We start from the raw sequence: 21,536 nt of genomic DNA on the forward strand, positions 1-21,536 counted from the left end.
TACATTTAAGGAAATAGGGCAGAAAACAATGTACTGTGTAAGCATGACATAAAACACGTAAATACATGTTATGCAATAAAACAGAGCTGTCATATTCCAAAATGTAATTAATCAACCCAGTGATATCAGTGATGTCATGTATGATGTCATTAATGATGTTATCAGTGATGTCATCGGTGATGCAATGTGTGATATAATTAGTGGCCATGGCTAGTGGGCCCCAAAGAAAACTATAGGTGCAATATGTACAATGGCCAAGGCCGAAGACACTGGCCATGGCCAAAGGCCATGGCTAGTGGCCCTCAGATTAACGTATTGGTGCAACATGTAAAGTGGCCATGGTTGAAGGCCATGGCCACTGGTCATGGCCAACGGTGATGGTTAGTGGGCCCAATAGAAAGCTATTGGTGCAAATGGACAGTGACCAAGGCCGTGGCCACTAGCCATGGCTGAAAGCTATGGCAAATGGACACCAAAGAAACCTATTGGTACAATATTTACTTTGCCCAAGGCTGAAGGCTGTGGTCACTGGAAATGTCCAAAGGTGAAGGCTAGTGGACCCCAAACAAACCTATTTGTGCAAGACACTGTCCATGGCCAAAGGCCACCGCTAGTGGCCCCCAAAGAAACCTATTGGTGCAACGTGTAAATTGGTCACGGTTGAAGGACATGGTCACTGGTCATGGCCAAATGCCATGGCTAGTGTGCCCCATAGAAAGCTATTGGTGCAACATGGACAGTGGCCAAGGCCGTGGTAACTAGCCATGGCTGAAGGCTATGGCTAATGGGCCCCAAAGAAACCTATTGGTGCAATATGCACTTTTGCCAAGGCTGAAGGCTGTGGCCACTGCCCATGGTCAAAGGCCAAGGCTAGTGGACCCCAAACAAGCCTATTGGTGCAATATGTAGAGCGGCAAGGCCCAAGACACTGTCCATGGCCAAAGGCCATGGCCAGTGGGCCCCAAAGAATTATATTGGTGCAACATGTAAAGTGGCCATGCCTGAGGACCGTGGTCACTGGCCATGGCCAAAGGCCATGGCTAGTGGGCCCCCATAGAAAGCTGTTGGTGCAACATGGACAGTGACCAAGGCCAAAGGCTATGGCTAGTGGGCCCCAAAGAAACTGATTGGTGCTATATGTAGAGTTGCCAAGGCTGAAGACACTGGCCATGGCCGAAGGGCCCCCAATGAAACGTATTGGTACAACATGTAAAATGGCTGAAGGCTGTGGTCTCTGGTCATGGCCGAAGGCATGGCTAGTGTGCCCCATAGAAAGCTATTGGTGCAATATGGACCGTGGCCAAGGCTGAATGCCATGGTCACTAGCCATGGACAAAGGCCATGGCTAGTGGGCCCCATAGAAAGCTATAGGTGTAGCATGGAGAGTGGCCAATGCTGAAGGCTATGGCTAGCGGGCCACAGAGAAACCTATTGGTGTAACATGTACAGTGGCCACTGCAGAAGGTCTTGGCTAGTGTTCCCTGAGCAAACTATAGTATAACAAAACCCTTGAAATTCAGTGAAAAAACATTAGTTAAGAGAGAGTTAAGGTGATCAGATTTAGCACAAAAAATATCTGAAATTCAGCACTGGCATTTCAAGCAACTGCAACTTAACTATGCACACCCTGTTGGGCAGCATATGATCACAATAATGACATCAAAGATGACATCACTGGTGACACCATTAATTACTTCACACATGACATCACTGATGACATCACTGATGGTGTTACTAATGAAATCATACAAGACATCATTCATGGGATATAAATAATTACATCATATATGATATTATTGATTAAATAAGTTAGAATCTTTGTTCTTGTTTATTACACTTAACAAAAATAACAACATAACATGGAACAATACACTCATACAGAATTATCATATGATCATTTGTGGATAATTAAATTATAGTACTTGATTTATACAATTTAAAACAGAAATATGTAACGATATACAAATGGATTGAATTACATGTATTAAAAAGCAGTTACAACATTGCAGGGAACGTACCTGATTCAGTCAAACCTAGTTCAGGTATATCAAACATAATATGAGAAACATATGTAGTAGTAAAAAGAAGACTAGATAGAAGTGGATCATGTTTAATAGTAACTGTTATGAACAAAGTAAATGTACACATTTAAATGTACAGTTCATCTTACTGTAAAAACATTACATGACAAGTCTATGAAAAGTAAATCACATATCATAGAAAGTACATGCCCAAGTGAATTGTGATAGTATAGTATGTAAGAATTCAAAGTTTTCTTAATATACAAAATAAATCAGTTACTTATACTACATAATTACATTTATAGAAAAGAAATGAAGATTAGAAAGTACATTTTTAATTATAGACATGGGAATAGTTTTACTAATATTTGTAGTAATTCTTTCCAATATAAGAGATTACCTTCCAAAGTATGTCATACTTATATACTACTCTTCATTGTAATAAGGTCGGTTTGCACTTACAATTGTGCAGTGTAGCCTACATTTAAGGAAACTGGGCAGAAAACAATGTACTGTGTAAGCATGACATAAAACACGTAAATACATGTTATGCAATAAAACAGAGTGGTCATATTCCAAAATGTAATTCATCAACCCAGTGATATCAGTGATGTCATGTATGATGTCATTAGTGATGCCATCACTGATGTACTGTGTGATATAATCAGTATTCTACATGTTTCTATTTCTATCTATTCATATTACAATTTTCTTTTCTACTGTAGATACATATTATGTTTTCATGCAAATAACTAAAGTACATTTGCCACAATCAGGTACATTATATGCTATGGACAATTTTAATTGCTTTCTATTAAATGACATTTCTAAAATATTACATATTTATATTTTAAATGTCATCCTTTAATAAATACTACTGATGAATGTGCCACTAGTCATACAAATATACCCAGTTATTGTTGTCTTTCATGTTCTTTACATTTTCTATTGTGCTTATAAAAAAGTATATAAACATATATACATGAGAAGTGTTTCAAAACACATGTAAAACAAAATACATGCACTGATGAATTGTGATATATTATAGAAATCCTAAGTTTGGGTATTATAAAAAAAAAGTATGAATAATACATAATTACATATATACAAAAGAAGTGACTAGAAATTGAAGATTCACTTTTATATTGCCTTCAGTTATTTCTTTTGTAAATTAATGATGGCTTTTATTTCACTCTAGCAGATGACCTGCCAAAGGAAATTAATCTTTGCATACTATTCTATTTTTTGTTGTACACATTTTTGTATGTACTTCTAATTGTGGGCCATACACTAAATTTATAGGAATTACAGCAAAATAAAATATACTTTGTAAATATTTATAAATATTTTATGTAAAAGAAAATAGTCCTAAAAGGAAAACATTTCATTAATGTAATCAATGCTTTTATCAGTCAAGTCATGTATGATGTCATGTCTGATGTCATCAGTGATGTCATCAGTGATCTAATCTCTTATATAATCATTGTGGTCATACTCTGCGCAACTGGTGGCGAGTAGTTAATGGTTTTGTTGCGTTAAATTTTCACCTTAATGTTTCTTTGACTAAGGTTTTTTCACTAAATATATATATATAAATCAAATTTACTTTGGAAAAGCTTGTCCTCTTAAATAACATGATGACCACCTATCAGGCCATGGCAGTTGCAACCATTTGCAGTCTCTAGACTGCTTAGTTCAAGTACAATGCAACAAACGAGTGTTGCGCTAAGGCCTACGCAAAGTATGTCAGCCCAGACGGCCAATGGATCAGGCAACAAAAAAGATAGGTGTGGGAGCTGGGAGTGTCAAGTAGAAGAGCGGTATGGAAAGGGTAAGTGAGGGTATACAGCACAAATAGGAGTTTGGGGATGCCCACCCGACAATGAGTGGAGGGTGGGGGAAAAAAAAGATTTACCTTGCAGGGGCTGGCCTTCATCCGGTGGCCTCCCGCAACATCACTCTTTAGTTTGCAGCCTTTGGCCCTTTAACTATTGAAACTAATATATATTCCTTGGAACCTCTTTATCAACAAAGGAAACATTGTCCATGACCAACTTTGAACCATTTTGCAAGACAATAATACCACCTACCCACTGGGTCACGTAAACATACCTAAATTTCAGAACCCAATCCCAAAACCCTTTTGTCAGTCTGATTCAATCAGATGCCTGTACAAATACAAACATAATGATTTTCTAAACTACCCATGCATCCAAATGAATGGGGCCAAGTGTTCACCCCCAGAGTAATGCCAGCCAAAAAAATTATTAAAAATTGAAACCATAAATTCCAAATCTGTAAGTGTGTGTGTTGTAAGTGCATGTTTCAAACTTTTGTGTGTTATAAGAGAGTGTAGTGTAAACATGTGTGACGTAATTGTGTGTAAGCCATAAGTGTGTGGCGAATGTGTGTTTATATGTAGTAAAGCATGTGTGGTAAGAGCATATCATAAGATTGTCTGTTGGAAGTATTTGTCTTTAGAGCATGTGTCGTAAGTGTGTTTGTGCCATAAGAGTGTATGATTTGATAACATGCAGTGTAGTTAAGTGCCCGTGCTGTAAGCTTGTGTGGTGTAAGGCATTTCAGTGTTTGGTGTGCACATGTGTGCTCTGTGAGGGTATGGTGTATGCCTAGCATATGAGTGTTTGATATAAGGTAATTAAATGCACATGTACTATATACATCTCCTATATGTCTGAAAACTCACATTGAAATTAGGTTTTATTTTCATGTGATTTATTTATTCATATAAATGACACACAAGAGTTTAAAGGTCATACATGCATGCAATTTCATCTCCTGAAAATTGACATCAATGTCAGTGCTGAATTTGATGTGAGTTTCGAGACATATATTACCATGCATGTATGAAATGAACATCTCCCACACATACATGTACACTTCTTATTTAAAATGCACATTAATTCTCTTCTTGTATTATACACCTACTAAACATATAAAAGCTCTCATTAAAATGAGCCATAACTTTGATGTGAGTTTTGAATACGTCTAAGAGGCGTAAAGGTGTTTTACATTTCTTAAATGTATGCAATTGACATCTCCTATGAATCTTAAATACATATGAAAAATGACATCAAATGTAGTCCTAACTTTGATGTGAGTTTTCATATGTTTAGCATCATACATATATGAAATTTACATCTTCCACATATACATGTACCATGTGTATAAAAGTTGCATATTCTGCGCATGCATTATATATAGATAAATTGAAAATATGAATATCTTTAAACTGGCAAGGTTGATTTTCTTAATGTTCTGGTGCACTAAATCATGATAATATCTATGAGCATGGCAAAAATCTTGAAAATCGACGTGGCCAATGTGCAGTATTTTAAGCAAGTTTTACATATTTTCTTTTGCTATATTGCATGTTTTTCTTTCTTGGTTGTTGTTTTCAACTGTTTGTTTTGGTGGTACTTTACCTCCCCTTTCCATTTGGTTTATTTAACAGGCTCACACATTACCTTTCTAATTCTAAATGTATTGCTATTTGTTGGCTTAGCTAGTCAAATTGTAAAATATGGTAATCTTACGTATGGCTCTAAGTAGGGCTTTTTCAGCACTATGCATTTTATTGTTACAATAATGCTGGGCAGTACGTTATTGGTTCAATATAGGTACAGCACATGAGAAGTAATCTTTATTCATGTGTGCTATTGTTTATCAAAGAGGCTTCGAATAATTCAATGTCTTGTAAAGCATTGTAAGTCTTTGCATAATTTCTAATGCACTAGGCACTTTTGTTTGGGGAACTTCCAAACAAATTCATATTTTGTATTGAATATTAAAAACATTTGTACAAATAACATGCATTCAACGCCTTATGGAATCCTCGTTTCCTTTTTTAAATTAGCCCTAATATCAAAAAATGAAGTTACAATTGCCCTGATAGAGACTATGGGCTTTATCAGGACCTTGGCGGTATCCCGGTGGTAAATCGCAAGGATACCACCAATGCAAGTTGCGTTACTGCAGCTCAGGCTGGCGCTATTAGACCTTGATCCCGAGTTGTGGGGGGTGGTAAGTCCTCATTCTCATTGGGTCCATTGGACCCAACGCGACATTCTGGGCAATATTATCACTGCAGTAATAGCACCGTAAATGGGCACAAAGTGCTGAAGTAAATATCCCTGGTAAATATCCCACTTTCCGCCCAAACTGGGGATTGGGCAGAGCGGTAATGCACCGGTAATAGCATTACCACTGCATTTTTGCCACTCTGCCCAACCCGTAATGACCCACAAAGTATTTGGGTTGTAACACCTGTGTAAATATGTCATTCCATTTTATCTGCTTTGTGCATTTTATTACAGAAACCATCTCACTGTCAATGATACTGTGGAATCAGAAAAAATACATTATTACGGCTGTTACACCAAGCAAAGGAAAATACACCGACACAGGCTTATAAAGATTCCCAGAATCTTTATTACAAAACTGAACAGTATTCAACAAAGTACACAAATAGCTATTTGGCTGTCAATACATCACAGAGACCACCAGCAGGGTTCAATGTGAGCAGTGAGCAGAATTTGCTAGCTGGACATCGACGTATTTATACAATTTGTAAAAATGATGTCCAGCCTCTTACAAGTTAATAATACATTGGGCTAGGATCGCGCCAGGTTCACTTTCCTAATTTACATATCTCGTGCATGCGGTTTACTTTTAAATACATTTACTAACACACTCCATTATTCTTTAATTTAACGTTACACTCTTTACTTATTGTTTTAATACAGATCAAACACATGTTTCGCATATTATATTTGGATAGCAATACTGTTCTTGTATATTTGTATTTTAACATTGCTGATTCAAGTTATCCCCTGCTGCCCAGGTCAACAAAGGACAAGGTCTACTTGACCCTAACATGTAGCCTGAAGGCAGGTTGGACATTAACTCTCCTGCAGAGGTTGAAGAGGTTAAGGCAAGAACAAGAGCACACGAAACGGCCATTTTATATTACAGGGTGACTTTGTGCAAAACCCCAAAATGGCGGTTCTAACCTAAAAATGGAGGCTTGACTCACTTGAGGTCACGACCTTGTAATACGGATTTCCTCGCAAAGCGACTGGGCATAGGCCAACATATACGATGAAGACGAAACAATATTATATCAGTTCTAACAAACCCTCCTTTTGGCCTATGCCAAGTGCTAAACTACCTTCAATTGCTTTACGATTAACTCCACATTTCAATGTCTATACATCCCAAATCATTGTCCGGCATATCTATTGCCATTAGATCTGACACCAGAGTTTTTTTTAACACATACTGTTTGGAAACCTTCTCTGGGGCGTATATTTTATGCCCTAGTACACTTGTTGCTTACGCGCAACATCCCCCTAATACTGAGCATATACCAGGGAGACACTGTATACAGCAGCAAAGAAACAGAAAACTTCCCGAGATAATCAGCAGGGCCGAGAACAACTTCCATCCCCATGACCGTAGGAGGTCCCAAAACCATGCACTAAGTTACCAGTTTCCTTCAGGAACATGTACTTCTGAACTAAGAACATGTAGATTTTGGATAGCCCTAAAGATCGTTGGAGAGGAGTCTGGAACGTAAACGCAGCAAGCGGACCCCACTAATTTACATACTCCTCCACGCTCGGCCAGAATGACATCTAATGCCATCCGGTTCTGAAGAGCCACTAATCTTATTGCTCTCTGCTCTAACGTCATATTATAGAGTATGTCAGTGGTCCGGTTGATGGTTCTCTCCAATACTTTTGCTAGTCCCCTGATATCTTCTGAATTCGTAATTTGCCCAAAAAATGGCACAAAGGATTTCATAATGTCCCCTAGAGTTTGCGCTGGAGTATCCCCTTTCACACCTCGTCATGGACGAGTCTTCGAAATTTCTGCAGTACTGGCAATAAATACCCCAGCTAATAGAATCCCTAAATAACAGGTTCCTTGCCAATCCCTGGGCAACCATGGAAATGCCACATTACCGCAAACAAAATAGACAGGTTCGCCTACATACAGAGGTCTGTTTTCACTAGTCAAATTCGCAACGTTGGCGCACTTTCTAAAATTACCCATTTACCGTGTTCCATTCCTCTGTATGCAGAAGGATACTGAATCGGGGCTATGGTTAACAGAATAAGATGGAGGCGTGGCATCCTTATTGCCTATAGGAGCCATTTTGAAAGAGATTAAAGACTGAAAGGGACGAGACAATCTATCAGAGGGCTTAACAGAAGCAACATTTGGCTTACTTCTATTTAACCGAAAAAACACCAATTGTTCGTTTGCTGGCGACTCCAGTCGTGCGTCTTCTTAATGTCTTTCCCACAACCCTTAGCCAACAGAATCTTCCCGTACAGTCGGGCCAAAAGGCAAGCCCTCAAATGATTTTGTCAATCGCACAGTCAGACCATGCTGTACGTTTACTTCCTTGGGCGCAAATTATATTTTTCAGTTTCTGGTGAGGACAAAGTGTGGTCACTTCCTCCTGGAAGTGGTGAATGGACGGAAATGGGATCAGAAAAGGATTGATCCGGAAGTTCCACTGTTGGGGAGTGCGGAGACAAGATGGCCGTTTTGTCCGGCCTTGCAGATTCTGAAGCGGTCTCTGATTCTCCCTTGTTGGTTGTTGCTGTTTCAGGTACACTAGTTACAACAGTAGGAAGGGATTCTGTGTCTTCTGTATCGTATGGCACGGGCTGTGGGATCCGTTTGGTGTGCGTCGCATGAATCCAGTTTTTATGACCCGCTACCCGAACAGCAGTCTGGGTGACTAGCAGGACTTGGTAGGGACCCCTCCACCGAGGTGCAAGGCAAGACGACCTCTCAAAAACCTTTGTGAGGATCCAGTCCCCTGGTCGTAGACTGTGACCAGGACACTCATAGCGCACAGGTAATGCCTCTCGCACCTGGTGATAAATCGAAAACAGATTTTTAGTCAACTGGTTACAGTAATCTGAAAGAAGCACATTTTCTATGTCCCGCAATGAGCGACTTTTTGGCATACCCCAAATATTAGCAGATCTCCCCATTACCACCTCAAAGGGAGAGAGCCCAGTCTTAGTTTGAGGGGTTCTTCTCATCGATAGCAACACGATCGGTAAGGCGTCCGGCCATTTTAGCTTGGTGCCAGCACACGTCTTAGCGAGTTTGTTGTTTATAATGCCGTTGTGCCTTTCCACTAATCCGGCACTTTGGGCATGTCTAGCAGAATGGAACCGTTTGTCAATCTGTAATCCTTTGCACATTTTTTAGGATTACAGTAGCAATAAAGTGTGGCCCATTATCTGACCAGATGACTCTCGGCAGCCCAAATCTAGGAAAAAATTCTTTCAACAGAGTTTTTGACGTGGGTATGGCCATTGCATCTCTAACCGGGAAGGCCTCGACCCATTTACTAAAGGCACAAATGTCAACCAACACATATTTCAGATTGTTACAACGTTCCATTTCAATAAAATCAAAATGAATAACCTCAAACGGAACCAAAGGTGGAGCAAAACTTCCTCTATGAGTCAAGGTACATTTTCCTACATTGTGCTGCAAGCAAACCATGCAGCTTTAGACAAAACGCTCCGCGGTTTTGAAAATCTTACCATTGGCCCATACACTGTGTAGCATTTTTCTTAATTTACGCGCACAAACATGTGTCGGACCATGAGCCATAATAAACATCATTGTACTGTAGGCGTCAGGGAGTAACCATTTTCCTTCAATAATGTCTACCCACCACGCATCGTCATCCAATCTCCCTGCACCCTCGATCTATCTCTTATTTTCCTCTATGGTAGCATTTGCTTGAATATCTTTTACAGCATCGATACTTTCACCCAAAGTGCAAACGTTTACAATTTCTTTTACAGCGTACATTTCTGAACTGAAATCAGTGGCAGTTTGTTTAGCTATCTGATCGGCGAAAGCATTCCCTTTTCCTACATCATCTGTAACCTTTTGATGTGCTGAACATTTTATGATATCTAACTGAACAGGGAGTGCGAGTGCTGAAAGTAATCGCACTATTAAAGTGCCGTGCTGGATTTTCGTTCCATGCGAGGTCAAGAAACCTCGTTCTTTCCAAAGTCTACCGAAATTGTGGGCCACCCCAAAGGCACACTGACTATCGGTTTATATATTCACTGTAAGCCCTTCAGAAAGTTCACAAGCTCGAGTTAACGCTATCATTTCTGCGGCCTGCGCAGAGTTATGCATAATTCTTTTAGTTTCCACAACCGTGCTTAAAGTAGTAACAGCATAAGCAGCCGTGGATGTACCGTCTGGAAGTTTAAAACAAGAGCCATCACAAAATAGCTCTCCTTGTGGGCTATTCAAAGGCGTGTCTTTCAGATCGATTCTGCCTTTAGTCTCCTGTTCTGTCATATAAAGGCAATCGTGTGACGTATCGCCACCATCAGCAGTATCTTGCGAGACAGGTAAAAGTTCAGCCGTATTTAATACACAACACCTCTGAATTTGAATGTGGGGGCAAACAAGATTAGTTCATATCTTGTCAATCGTGCAGAAGTGAGGTGTTGCGTTTGAGTTCTATTCAATAAAATATCTACAGAGTGAGGTACCATTAGGGTTAACGCATGACCCAAGACCATTCCCTCACTCTGTTTTACAGACGCAGCAGCAGCAGCAACAGGGCGCAAACATCTTGGAAAAGCGCATGCTACAGGATCAAGGGCGGACAAATAGTAACCGCACGGCCTATTCTTCCCTCCATGCTCCTGCGTTAATACAGCCAAAGCACATCCATCACGTTCATGCACAAACAATACAAAGGCCTTGTCATAATTCAGAGTTCCTAAAACCGGCGCTGAACACAGCACGAATTTGAGCAAATCAAATGCTGTCTGGTGTTCCAAAGTCCATGGCAATGGCAAAGAAATGCCCTTCTTTGTCAAAGCCAGCATTGGTTTAATCGTTAACAAAAAGTTAGGGATCCACAATCTACAATAAGAAGCCATACCTATCAGGGCTCTAACTTCCTTTTGCGTATTTCGGACAGACATGCCAGAAATAGTCTTTATTCGTTCAGGTGTCAACCGTCTTCCCTCCCTTTGACAGGAGGGAGCCTAGATAGGCGACCTCCTGACAACAATGTTGGAATTTTTTAAGTGAAGCTTTGTGGCCATGTTTCGCTAGATGACAAAGCAACAACACGGTGCCTTCTTTACAGGCGCTCTCAGAATCAGCAGCCCAGAGGAGGTCATCTACATACTGTAGTAATGCGCAAGTAGTAGGCAACTTGAGAGTATCGAGCTGCTCTTTCAATGCCCTACTATAAATACTTGAACTCTCAGTATACCCTTGTGGTGCACGAGTGAATGTAAACGATCGTCCACCTAGTGTAAACGCAAACAAATACCTGCTATCCTTGTGTATGGGAATACTGAAAAACGCGTTTTTAAGATCAACAACGCTAAAATGAGTGGCAGAAGCCGGAATCATGGTTAGTATCGTTGTAACATCAGGTACAATAGGAAATTGAGGAGCCACAATTTTGTTAATAGCACGTAAATCAATTATAAAACGAAAGTGAATCGCATTATCACCTTTTTTGTATACTGGCAAAATGGGGCTGTTACATATGCTACCCGTAATCTCCTCAATAACTCCACGATGTACAAAATCAGAAACTATACATTTCAAAGCCTGTTCGCCTTCAACTGAGAGCTTATATTACGGGATGCGAGGCAATTTTACTCCATGCTTCAAAATAATTTTAACAGGTTCAATTTGAAGAATGCCCACATCATTATCATCAATTGCCCATACGCATTCTGGGACATTACTGAATTCTGGCGGTAAAGGTCGAGTCAAAAACTGAGAGGCGAGTGATTGCTGAGGTGAAATTGTTAACCGAACTCCGTCTGGAGAACAATGTATTACTGCATGCAATGCCTTCAACAAATTTAGCTCCAGCAAGTTCTCCCCACAGTTTGTGGTAAGTAGAAATGGACACTGTTCCGTGAAGGGACCGAGTGTTATCGGTACCGGTAAAGAGACCGAACAAACTACAGGTGTGCCTGAAAACCCTATGGAAAATTTGGACTGCTCTGACAGGGGAATATTTGGAACCCGTGAATGATCAATGGAACATTTCTGTGCTCCGGTATCTACTAAAAATAGATGCTTTCTATTTCCCACCGCCATCTCAACGCAGGGGACTTTCTGATGAACGGGAATAGGCGTAGGTTCCAAATCCTGCTTCGGGCAATCCTAGCGAAACAGAATATTCTCAAAGGGAAGCTCTTCAGAGAGGTACGCGGCATAAGGGTGATCAAACATGTTTCTATTATCCACATTCGAAACTTGCTTATCTTGTGAAGGAGGTTGCTGTTATATCTGGTGCAAACTGACCTCTGCCAGGGCCCCCTGCACCTGGGCGACCTCTGGATAGTCTACCCATGTTCCCAAATGACCTTTGCTGCAAGGTCGGACATTGTGCGCGCCAGTGGCCTTCCCGCCGGCAATAGGCACACTGGTTAATGGTTACCGGAGCCAAGGGCGCACTTCCAGGTGGAATGTACTGACCTCTAAATTGATTACCCCCTCTAGGGCTTCTAACAATCTGCTGTAATAAAACTTTTGTTTTCAGGTCACCCTTTTTTTCTCAAGATTTTCCTTTTCAGTATTTACACGATTTTCATAGTACTGAGCCATATGCAGTACTTCTGATTGAGACTTCACCTTCCAAGCGCTTTCAGAAGACATAATCTGTAACTGGATGTCAGGCAGCAATCCACGTACACATTTGTCGACAAACAGCCTTTTCCCTGACTCTGTGTCTAAGTCTTGTCCACTGAAATCTGAGAATACCTGCTCGGACCGATTGAAGAAATCGGTAGCACCCTCAGACTTTCCTTGGACACAGGCCGTAAGCTTGTCCCAAATGATTCTTTTTTCAGGAACCATAGTTTTCAATTTTACAATGATTCTATCAGGCAAGGTTAATATCACTTGAGGCGGTCGTTCGCTAGCTGGTCTTTCTCTATCTAGCCTAACCATGTTATCCCATGTATCTCCCAACCCAGGTATGTCATCTATAGTCCTAATCTGTTTCCACAAATCAACTGGCAGGAGTACGGGAAATAATAGGTCAATATCACTTAAGGTGAATACCGACGACTGTAAGATTGACTCTATTTCTTTATAGAATCCGGTCGGATTCTTTCTTTAATCGGGAATAGATTGCTTTATGGTGTTCACTTCCTGTCTTGAAAACGGGACGTGAACAAACTGTGAAACGTAATGTGCAGGAATTTCTCCAGGGACTATACCTCATCCAGCATCAGCCACAATCTCAACTTTCGGAACAAATGTCGGAGGGACTTCTCTCCTAGGCAACTGAGAAGTAGGCAGCTCCGAACGCTTAATAAGCAACAGAGCCAGATCAAGCGCTAAGGCAGTCGAAGAAGTATCAATCGAAAAGGCTCTCTTATAAACACTCAACAATTCTGCGGGACAACAAATCTTTCTTCTTACAAACTCATTCTGCAAGTATTCTCCCATAACCTGTATCACTTTCTTTTGCATTTCTAACGTATACTGACTATACGTGTCATATACTTCATCTGGAGTTATCGACATATCTGAAATCCATTTTATCGCATCCTTCATACAAATTCGTGCTTCCTCACCTTTTAATTCAAGGCGAGGAGAAAACCGTTTCTGTAAGTACATAATGCCTAAGCTATCACCATCTGCTTCCTCATTCTGTATCCCTTCCAACTCCTTCCTATACTCAAAAATCCTCTCAACATGCTCATATACCTTCTCCGCAGTATCTCTGGAAAACGCTAAGGCGTTCAAATCCCGTAACCCTTGTGGGAAATCTACATCATTTAGTCTATTCCACATTATACTCAAATGAGTCCCTAATCCTTCAATAAAAACATTTTTCTCAGGAATACTTTTTAAATTTTCGAGTGTGGAAAAAACATTGGCTTGGTCACCCTTCTCCATACAATGTTTAGCCCAAGCAATCAATTCACTCTTTTTGTCTGGTGACACAGTATTATGAGTCACAACCCTTGGTCTTGCTCCCTGGTCTACTACAAGCGATGCAGAATCACTTGGAAGAGGAAGAGTAGGCACATTCTGAATATCAACAGGTGAAGGCAAGGGGGCAGGCAAAGGAGCGACGGCTGGAAGAACAACAGGAGGAACAGCAGGCAGGACCGGAGGAACTATAGGAGGGGGAACAACAACGGGAAGGGGCAAAGCGCCAGGAGGAGGGACGTACGGAGGTGGTGCGGAGGCATCGGGCCTTCATTCATGCAAATGTTTATTAATCAATTCATCTGACGTATGAAAATCTTTTGAAGGGTAGATTTTCTGAATGCCTAATTGAAACGCCCTGTCCGTGTTCCTAACTGACTCCATTTGTTTATTTTGATCATATAACCGTGCCTTTTCGACACTTGTCATATGTCTACGTATATGTTTCTCTCTACTCTTTTGTTGCTGCAAAGCTTCTGTTTTCCAACTGTGCAATGCGTCAAATGCTGCAGGTCTAGCCTTTTTCTTTACTAATACAGACTCTAAATATTCTATACGAGGGATTTCAAAACTACCGTTCTTGGCCACCGAAGATTAGAATTATGTCTGGTCTGTCTGTGCCAAATGTCATTAAATGCTATACTACCAAAGCCTTTCTTACAGTACATAGTACATGCCGGCAACCCCTCCTGTGGTGCGGGACGGCAATCTTCCAAAGATTATCTGTCACTGCGGAATAATGCCCTAAAGCAGGCAGACAATTTCCCAGGCATATCAAAGTTCTGGTGTTACCTGGTTAAATAATTGTGCTCGCGAGTACAATGCTCCAAATTAAAATTGTCAGGATTAGATTAAGAATCGGGACACGACTCACCTGACCAAAGGACTGGGAGGCCCGATCCGGTTACTAAGGACAATGCTAAGGACCCACGTGTCTGGTGATTTTCGGCAAATTTACCCACCTCGAATGTATGGACCCTCGTCAAGACGTTGTCTCGGCTACAGCTCACCGTGCAGGGATCAGATTGTGCAGTTTGCGGAGGAATTTGCTTCTCGTCTAGAGTGGCCAATTCTGTTGGCACCGTCCGATCCCGGTCCGATAGCCGAGCCAACCTTCAACAAGACTAAGTCAATCTTGAGGGTCCCTATTCGGGCACCATCTGTGGAATCAGAAAAAATACAATATTACGGCTGTTACACCAAGCAAAGGAAAATACACCGACATGGGCTTATAAAGATAAAGATTCCCAGAATCTTTATTACAAAACTGAACAGTATTCAACGAAGTACACAAATAGCTATTTGGCCATCAATACATCACAGAGACCACCAACAGGGTTCAATGTGAGCAGTGAGCAGAATTTGCTTGCTGGACATCGACGTATTTATACAATTTGTAAAAATGATGTCCAGCCTCTTACAAGTTAATAATACATTGGGCTAGGGTCACGCCAGGTTCACTTTCCTAATTTACATATCTCGTGCTTGCGGTTTACTTTTAAATACATTTTCTAACACACTCCATTATTCATTAATTTAACGTTACACTCTTTACATATTGTTTTAATACAGATCAAACAAATGTTTCGCATATTATATTTGGATAGCATCACTGTTCTTGTATATTTGAAGTTTAACATTGCTGATTCAAGTTATCCCCTGCTCCCGAGGTCAACAAAGGACAAGGTCTACATGGCCCTAACATGTAGCCTAAAGGCAGGTTGGACATTAACTCTCCTACAAAGGTTGAAGAGGTTAAGGCAAGAACAAGAGCACACGAGACGGCCATTTTAGATTACAGGGTGACTTTGTACACAACCCCAAAATGGCGGTTCTAACCTAAAAATGGAGGCTTGATTCACTTGAGGTCACGACCTTGTAATATGGATTTCCTCGCAAAGCGACTGGGCATAGGCCAACATATACGATGAGGACGAAACAATATTATATCAGTTCTAACAATACCATCAATGTGTATTTTATTTTTTCGGATAGTTTATTGTGGAAGTGATTATAAATCGTAGAATTTTCAGGAATCAGCACTGTACACTTTATTCAATGTACATTCTAGATATTGAAGCTATGTGGTTTCATACAGTGAGACGTGTTAAAATGACCAACAGATTTTGAAGTAGGTGATGCACTATATTGTTAGTTGAACTGGATTAGCAGAACCAAACAAGGACTGTAAATGTACACAAGGAGCCATAGAGTGTAGTATAAAAGATGGGGTAGTTTACTTAAATGTTTGTATGCGATCAAGCGACATGTGAGTTGCAAAACACGCTGTACGGCCGCTTTTGGCTTTTGGTATTAGCTTTGCATTGGGGATTTGAAAATAAAGTGACTTTGTTTTTTGAAGATCTTGACAACTTGGGCCTCATTACACGGATGGCGGTAAGGATTTACCGGTACCGGTAAAATACCGGTACCGGTAAATCCTTACCGCCTTACTACGAGGTCCCTTTGCTTTTTGCAGGCGTTAAAAACCAACCCGCAAAGGGACCCAGGGAGCTAATTACGGTACCGCAATTTGCGGTACCGTAATTAGCGCCTTCCCCATTCCCATTGAGCCCTATGGGGCAAAAATGGGAATGGGGAAGGGCAATGGTGGAAGGGGGAATTATCGCCGCGCCAACCTTGGAATGGGGCAGTAATTCCCCTTTCCGCCAAGGCGGTGCCGGTATTTTACCGGCATGAACCATGGCGCTAATAGCGCCATGGTTCTCCGCCATCCGTGTAATGAGGCCCTTGGTCTTTGTTTGCTGCTGGGTTTTAGAGTGCAATTAACAGTACTGTTGTACCACATCTTGGATTGATATATATATATATATATATATATATATATATATATATATATATATATATATATATATATATATACACACATATATTACATGGCCTGCGTTAGCGGCTATGTAGTTATGGTTAAGTTGCTAAACCCATAGGAAGAGCAATTTTTGGGTGGCTTATAACTTTGCTCCCCCTGGACGAATCCTCACCAGACTTTGCAAAAAAAAAGTATATGGCCCACTCTGAATTTTTTTTCAAAGTTTGGTTCGGTTTGGTCAAGGGGCAGGGGCAAAGTTATAGGGGGGGGGGTCTCAAAATTTCTTTTTTTTCCCATAGACATAATAGAAAAGAATTTCTGTCGCACCTACAGCCCAAACCGCTGGATGGATTTTCACCAGATTTGCGGCAGGAGCGGTGGCTTGGTCCCGAAAGTGTGCTCTTGGGTATAAATCCATCTTTAGAACACTACATTGCGTAATGAAGTATGTAGTTTATTACACATCTCCCGATAATCCCTGATACTTTTTTGCCAACCTTACATTCACAACCCCTTGTATGAAAAGTAAATGCACATGTGATGTCATCAGTGATGTCATCAATGATATTTGTGATGTCATCTTTGATGTCCTGGGTGTTAGTCTTAGCAGTGCACAGTGGTGGCGCGAGTTATGGTTGATTAGTTTACCATAATTGGCGAATTTCAGTTTTTTTTTCGATTTAACTTGTAACCATAAACATGTGATGTCTGTCATCAGTGATGTCATCAATGACATTTGTGATGTCATCTTTGATGTCCTGGGTGTTAGTCTTAGCAGTGCACAATGGTGGCGCGAGTTATGGTTGCTTAGTTTACCATAATTGGCGAATTTCAGGTTTTTTTTCGATTTAACTTGTAACCATAACGTCCTCTTAACAACGTTTTTTTTTTCCTGAATTTCGTAGGTTTTTCTTAGTGCAACTTAATCATAACGTCCCTTTAACAAAGTTTTTTCATTGAATTTCATAGGTTTTTATTAGTCCAACTTAACCGTAATGTCCCTTTAACAAAGTTTTTTCAGTGAATTTCATGGGTTATTATTATTATTCACTCCAGAAAACGCTGCTGCTAAACCCACGCCTTTACTGCCATATAATCACATGCACGGATAAGTTGAGAGTTATGTTATGTTATGTTATTTTGCATTTATATAGCGCCTTATGTACCATTGGTATGATCTCAAGGCGCTGGTAGGTTGAACGCCCTCGGGAACCGAAGTTGAAGTCAGTAGAGAGAGAGAGAGAGAGTCATAAGGTGTGTGTGAGCACCAGATATGTGTGCAGCAGGTGTTCCTGTGATAGCTGCTTCTTAGCGGTAAGGGTGATGGTTGGGAGATCAAGAGTATGTGTTTGTTCTGGCAGGTTGTTATCCAGACCGATTCTGGTTGCGTTAGGCCTGAGGCGAACGCCTAGGCTGGAGGGTGTGTAACCAGCTGTGTTTAGTTAGGATGATGGGGAGTATGAGGCAAGTGATGGTATGAGAACAGCTATACCGAATGGTGTCATAGTATCACTGTGTTCTAGATGAGTGGTGGTGTAAAGAAGAGAGTAAGCATGGAGATGTGATATGGTGGTTTACCTTAGGTGCTTGAGATCGAGCACACTCTAACAGTTCCATGCACTCCAAACCGCTCCATGCACTCCAAACCGCTCCATACACTCCAAACCGCTCCATGTTGGTTTATGCACTTTAGATCGTTCCATGCTCTCGAATCATTTGTGTAAGTGTCCACTCCATGTCCTCTATCTGTTCCATGCATTCCATCCGTTGTATGTACTTGCTCAGTTCTAAGCACACTATTAGATCGATCAGTTCTATCTATTCATTCTTATCAATGCGCTTCGTCCGATCTATACATGTTATCCCTTCATCAACCGGTCTGCTCGTTTCCACGTTATCCGTTCTCTATGCATCATCCATCTACTTCCTTGACCCGTTTCCTACACCCAGTTTTACCCGTTCCATCGACATACATCATCAGTTCATCCAGATACGTCATCCGTTCATCCACCTACTTCATCCGTTCCACCCACTTCACCCGTTACATCCACATACTTCACACGTTCTGCCCACTTCACCCGTTCCGCCCACTTCACCCGTTCCACCCACTTCACCCGTTCTGCCCTCCTCACACACTACACCGACTCCACCCACTTCACCCGTTCCACCCACATACTTAATCCGTTCATCCACCTACTGCATCCGTTCTACTCACTTCACCCGTTTTCGCCTGTTTCACCGATTCCCCCGTTCCACCCACATACTTCCCCCATTCCACCCAGTTCACCCGTTCCACTCATATACTTCACCCGTTCCAACCCTATACTTTGTCCGTTTCAGCCACATACTTCACTTGATCCCTCAACTTCACCCGTTCCATCCACATACTTCACCCATTCCTTCCACATACATCACCCATTTGCTCCACACTCTACACCCGCTCCACACTCTACATCCATTCCATTCAACATACTTGAACCATTCCTTCCACCTGCATCACCCGTTCCGAGACATACATATCCCGTTCCGACACATACATCACCCATTCCGACACATACATCACCTGTTTGCTCCACACTCTACGCCCACGCTACACCCGCTCCAAACCCTACATCTGCTCAAAACGCCCCTACATCCGCTCCACAGCCTGCATCTACTCCACAGCCTGCATCTACTCCACCCGTTACGTCACATACATCACCTGTTCGCTCCACACTCTAAGCCTGCGCTGCATCCGCTGCACAGCCTGCATACGCTCCACAGCCTGCATACGCTCCACGCTCTCATCTGCTCTACGCACTTCATCCTCTCCACCGACATTCATCCGCACCACCGACTTCATCCGCTTTACCACTTCAACCGCTCCACCAACTTCATCTGCTCCACCGACTTCATCTGCTCCACCGACTTCCATCTCGTCTACTCACTTCATCCATTCATCATGCATTATCGGTTCAACTCATGTCACTTGTAGCACTTGTCCCAATATAATGGTCAGGCAGAATTAGGCAATTACTGATCATTACACACACACACACACACACACACACACACACACGACTTCCATCAAACTTCCTCACACAGATAAAAGGCGGAGCACGAAAACACACACTGAACAAGGCAAAGCACACAAGGACGCAGCAGTTCCAAGATGGCAGTTTAATACAAGGCAAAAGGCGGCCAGACCGAAGAGAATTGCAAAGAGGGAAGTGCCTTTTATCTTTTCACCAAAAGACTAACTTTCATGAGCCTTGGAGAATAGGAAATGTAAGACCTGGAATTAAAGCTGAAGAATCCTCCATTGTGTGTCGGAGGTACCCGGTGCTCTGCTGCGTTATTAGTCAAGGCGGGGATAATCGTTTGCCACCTTGCTACTGTCGTTGGCTCCTACAACAAACCAGCACTAGTGAAGTCTACACAGCCAGTAAGTTGGGCAGACTGATACCAGACTGGGCTGTGTGGAAACCAAGGTTACAAGCAGCAACATTGTGCAAAGGAAATTGAAGAGAACAATGCATGAAATATATGTGGAAGGCGATACAGATATAATAAAGCAGCCAACTAGAGACTGAACTTTGAAGTTAAGATTCAATGCCACAAACTGAGTGGTCCGACACCACGCGGGTGTTCGTTCAAAAGTCTGTTAGGTATTGGACCGAAAAGGTGATAAAGGTTAAAGAGAAAGAAATGTAAAATCAAAGTGGTCCTGCGATGGGTCAAGCCAAACCCTGTGCATATTTTGGAAGTCTTCGATACTTGATGTAAAATTGAAATTGGTGCAAGCCCAGATGAAGGAGACTAATTGTGTTAAAAAGGGATCTGAGCCCGGCTTAGGGGGGATACGGGGTGAACCGCGAGTCACCCAAGAAAGAATATCCTGCAAACATTGTGGAAAAGCAACCTGAGCCCGAATGAGTGGGGATATGAAGGGGACGAACATTGTACTAAAGAGATCTGAGCCCGACTGAGGGGGATACGGGTGAATAGTAGAACACCTAAAGTGAATACGTGTGAAAATCCCAAGAGGAAAAGAACAGTCTTTTTCTTTTGTTTGGTTGAATAAGGGCCTCTGAATGAAGAGACTTTCATACATGTATCCTCGTGCTAAAGAAGCTGGAGACTGTGATACGCTCTAGTGAATCGCCTTGACCAGTGCTAAAAGGGGAAGGGAGGCCAATGGCCTGAACATCCTTACATATTATTTTGAACACTTCTTTCTTTTTTTCTAACATTGTTCCCCAGACTATTTGTATTTAGAGGTAAGGAATTCCAATAGTTTTTTTTTTTTAGTATAGGCCCTTTTATTTTCACTAGACACTACTAACACTGCGTTATGATTTGATGGTTTTAGCTTACTCCCATCTGTAGATTAGGCTTAGATAGGCGTTTTTCAAACCCTTTTTGAAGTTCAATAAACACCCTCATTTATTTATCATTTATTTATTCGGATTTGTATAGCGCACAACAGCTCAGGAGCATCGTGGCGCTTGTTACAAGGAGGGGTGACAACTTGGTTACATAGATAGCAGAGCAGAGAAGTCACAACTTAGTTACATAGATAGCAAAACACAGCTTAGTTACATAGATAGCAAAACAGGTAAACATAGTGTGCTCATTGTAGAACAGGTAGTTTGTACCGCAGCATGAAAAGGGTGAAAGAGGAGACATGGAGGGAT

The sequence above is a fragment of the Ambystoma mexicanum genome, chromosome 8, assembly GCF_040938575.1.
Source record: "Ambystoma mexicanum isolate Mex_15411 chromosome 8, UKY_AmexF1_1, whole genome shotgun sequence".
NCBI classification, from domain to species: Eukaryota; Metazoa; Chordata; class Amphibia; order Caudata; family Ambystomatidae; genus Ambystoma; species Ambystoma mexicanum.